Genomic DNA, 4,676 nt, shown 5'->3' with positions numbered 1-4,676 from the left:
AGTGCTTAAATCCTGTTTACTAGACTATGTGCCATATCAAGTCATTTTGGAAATTATACCATATCTGGTTTTGAACACTGAAAAAAAGAGTTCTTAGTTACAAATTTGCATCATCATTTTAAGGTCCATGAGTTTTACAGAATAAATCTTACCCTTCACCTGTTTTCATTAAGTATGTATCATTCTTAGTGCTCCAGCAATTGTTTACACAGAAGAATAACACTAGAAAAGACTAAATACTTTCATCCATGCTTAATTGTATTTAACTGATTGTGGTCACAGTACGATTTATTTTTGATAGCAGCTGCTTTGCTATTCCTTATTTCACATTCCCAATTTACATGTCTTATTTTTTCTCTCCCTGCCTACTCTCCAGTACATATTCCTCTGCAATCTGGTCCCTTTCTCAGTCTGCTGCGTGCACTTTCTTGCATTTCCTTTTCACATTACTTTGCAGTATGCATTCATGACCTTAGCTCAATGATTCTCCGAAACTTTAAATATTCCATGCTTCTGGGGAAAGAAAAAGGAGTTTCTTCCACTAGAGTGAGGCCTTTTAAGATTAGGTAATGCTGGATTAATGCTGATATTAGTGCTAGTGTCTTAGACAAAACAATGTAGTAATAAGTAATTATGTGTTGAACTTAAGTCCTGTCATGAATTCCACACAGGTCCTTGTGGATCTGTTCAGATACAGTGGCCTTGGTTTTATAAAGGTCTGCTGCTGGATGGTAATGTTACTGGGGGTGAAATGCACAGGGAAAAAAACGGATGTGTGCCCTCACAGATTTTGAATAAATACATATTTATTTTTACATAAATCTTATACATATATTATCCACAACTGAATTCAGTAAGATACAAATATAATGGATAATCTGACAGCTAACAAAGTGAGGAAGCACATTGTTTTTCTGTTTGAAGCAATAAGGAGGACAGAGTACTTAAGTATTCGATTCTAGACTGGTTCCTTTCTTATTCCCTGTTCCTGAAAAGAATCCCAGCCTTAGCATGTCCTCATAAGCTTTCTGCCCAAATCCTTCAGAAGCTATAACTTCTAATATCTTCGACAGGAGTAAATGTTCTTACAAACTTAATTTTTGTCCTTTTTGTAGATGTCTTCCTAACCTATGTTTGTCAATTAAAAATACCAGTAAGAACTTATTTCAATGTCCTCTTTGGCTAAACCTAATACAGATTTCTTCTAACGTGACCACCTCAGTATGGTGCGTGGTCCCTTAAAGATGCTAATAAAACACCATGTATGTATGCAGTTACATTGACTTTTACCAGGGTTCTTTATTCCATTTGTAGGACCATGTAACTTGTGGAACTATCTTGCTAGCAAGCAGAGCTCTGCTGGCATAGCTTCATTTTCAGTGGATGTACTTCACTGATGGTTAGTATCAGGGTTTCTATATCAGCAAAGTACTTTTAGTGTCAATATATCTGAAGAACTGTGCGATCCTAAGTAAGCGTTGGCCACATTCGTTTGAAACTTAAACAAGTGGGAAAGGACCAAGAATTGTTACAGGGATAGCCTAAAACACAATAGGGATAGCCTGAAACACTATAGAGAATTTCCTCAGTAAATGCAGTAATTCAGATTGTTGCAGCATAAACGAAAAAGACAGCTGTTTCATCATAGTTAGGAAACATAGCCCATCTCCTTTCCAAACTACATATATACACCCCCACACATATATAAATAAGCTTTTTCTCTGAAAGCTCTTTTCTAAGAAGAGGTCTTGCATCAAGCAGAATCCTGTAAAAATCCAGACATTGTATTTAAAGGATGTGTTTTCTCATAGTTAGAGACACAAGCTGTTTTGCCATAATCACATAATGTAGTTTGGATGCAGTCATTTTTGTTTCAGCTGTTCCAAATTCCTTTTGGAATTTCTGAAGTACAAAGACATAATTTTTGGGAAAAAAATAGAGAATGCTGCCCTATTTGTGTTTCTTTCTGATCTTCTGCATCACAGAAGTTAACTGAACCAATACTGAACATTTGGCTCTGAAGCCAAAGCAACACTGCAAGAAAAAGAGAGAAGTCACAGGTTGGAAATGCTTACTGTTCATTTAAGAATGAACGTTTGTCCTGGTTTTGGCTGGGGTAGAGTTAATTTGCTTCACAGTGGTTGGTATGGGGCTGTGTTTTGGATTTGTGCTGAACACAGGGTTGACAATATAGAGATGTTTTTGTTATTGCTGAGCAGGGCTTACACAGAGCCAAGGACTTCTCTGCTTTCTGTACTGCCACACTGGCAAGGAAGCTGGGGGTGCATGGAAGGTTGGGAGCAGACACAGGCAGGATATGTGACCCAAACTGACCCAAGGGATATTCCAGACCATATGACATCATGCTCAGTATATAAAGTGTGGGGAAGAAGGAAAAAGAGGTAGATGTTTGAAGTGATGGTGGTTTGCCTTCCCAGGTCAGCATTACTTGTGATGGGGCCCTGCTCTCCTGGAGATGGCTGAACACCTGCCTGCCCATGGGAAGCTGTGAATCAATTCCTTGTTTTGCTAAGCTTGCGTGCACAGCTCTTGCTTTCCCTATTAAACTGTTTTTATATCAACTCACAAGTTTTCTAGCTTTTAGCCTTTTGATTCTCTCCCAGATCCTACTGGTGAGGAAGAGAGCAAGCAGCTTCATGGGGCTTGGCTGCTGGCTGGAGTTAAACCGTAACAACATGACTGAACAGTTCTGCCATGTTAGCATGGGACAGAATCTGCAGCTGCCTACATGCTTCCAGGATCTGTATGCAAATACTGTGCAAAATCCCTCATCAGCTTCTGGACAAGTTCACAAGAGTCTCATATAGACCCTTAAACACAGCATAGTAGGATTCACTTAGATCTTACGGATCAGTAGAAGCTAGGAGCCTTGTCTTACAAAGTAACATATACATGAGTTTAATCTAAGTTATAGAAACCTGGATGTGTGATGATACATTCTTCATCAACTCTCTGATCTACCTAGGGCAGACCTGCTTATGAACTCAGACCTCGGTAATGCTATGCTACACAGAACTGGCTGAATCTTAAACCTCCATTTCAGAGGCCATTATTGCTGCCTTTGGAGCAGACTTCCCTGCAAGCAGGTTTTGTTGCGCATGTAAATCTTTAACAAGTACCTTGTCTTCTCTAATACAACAGAGGCAAACCTAGCTGTCTCTCGAGAAGAGATAAATTCAGCAGTTACAAAGCACAGACTTAATAAAAACAGGCACTGCCTATTGTGACTATTTAATTTAGAAAAACCTCCAGTGGAAACCCATCAAAAAAAATTTGAAGTGTTCCCAAATCAAACATCACAGTGTAGTAAAAGAGAACTGGTAAACTGAGAAAACTGAAATGGCATTTTCCAAGTGAGGAGTATTACTGGAGATTAGCAAAGATGAAAATAACAAATTAAAATACATTTAGTTTTAATAGCCAGTGATTAGAAACATTGGTGAAGGCTTTATGTATCCATTTTATAGTATTCTTCACCCAAAACACATCTGCCATTTTCTTTTTTGCCATCTACTTAAAATATGCTATCCTTAAACTTCTCTCACTCTTAGAGAAATAGTGTTGGTCAGTTAGTGACAGATTTATTAATTTAGAGATAATATTAAAAAATAAAATCTCTTACTCCAGTGAAGAAGCATTTTATTTTTAGACATTATCAGACTTAAATACTTGAATTTTGTTCAGCTTACTAAACAAATCTTGCACTACACAATCTTCTAAGATTTAGAAGTAATTTACAGAGTCCAAGTACATTAAATTTTTCTCAAATGCCCTAAGTCAGAAATTGCTAAATGTAATATTTTTCATTACTATTTGAATTAGTGTTGCTTACAAAGACACGTTTGAAATAGATCCCTTCGCATTTCCCTTTGCCATTTTGCATCACATTAAAACACAAGTCAAGTACTTAATAACCATCAGCAGCAACGTTTGCAAAAGACAGAAGGGCAGCTGTTTTGAGTGTCAGTGTTTCCACTGGACTGGATCAAATAAATGAAAATGAGATCCAACAGGTCACAGCAAACTGGAGCCTATTCAGCTCCTCCACCCCGATGCACTTTCGTTCTTCGCTTCGGCTCTGCTTTAGCTGCAACCACCTGCATGAGCTGGTGCCAGGCCAGCTCCTCAGCCGGCCTAGGAAGAAGCTGGGGATGCCCCTCATGGCGTGCACCTGCCGGTGGGTCTTCTCGCTGAGGAGACCTGAGACCACTTTCAAGTATTTTTGTTTTCCCTGGGCTAGAGCACCTCTGTGTCCCCACGCGAGCCCCACCAGCCATCCATCTGCCCTGATGCTGAGAGACCCTGACCCGGGCGCTCTGCGGGACGTGCCCCTGTGCAGGGCAGCTCGCTCTCCGGCCCTGCCCGGAGCCACCGCTCTCCTGCGAGGCGGGAAACACGCACTCGGGCGCAGGACTCGGGCTCACCCCCTCGAAGGCTACGCTTCTTCCCGCAAAGGGCAGCGGCGCCTCATCCTCTTCCTAAAGCCCTCGCGTGCCCGAGCGGGAGGCTCCAGCGTAGGGCCCCCGCCCACCGCGGGTACCGGGGCCTCCCCACCACCGCCGGACCGGCGCCCGCCCGGGCCGGGCCAGGCACCCCCGCCGCGCCTGCGCGGAGCGGCCCGTCCCCGCCGCGCCCTCCCGCGGGCGGGCCCCCGG

Source organism: Corapipo altera, unplaced genomic scaffold (genome assembly GCF_003945725.1).
Source record: "Corapipo altera isolate COAL_440 unplaced genomic scaffold, ASM394572v1 22b, whole genome shotgun sequence".
NCBI lineage: Eukaryota > Metazoa > Chordata > Aves > Passeriformes > Pipridae > Corapipo > Corapipo altera.
The sequence above is the reverse complement of the archived record's forward strand: the minus strand, read 5'-3'. Positions refer to the sequence as shown.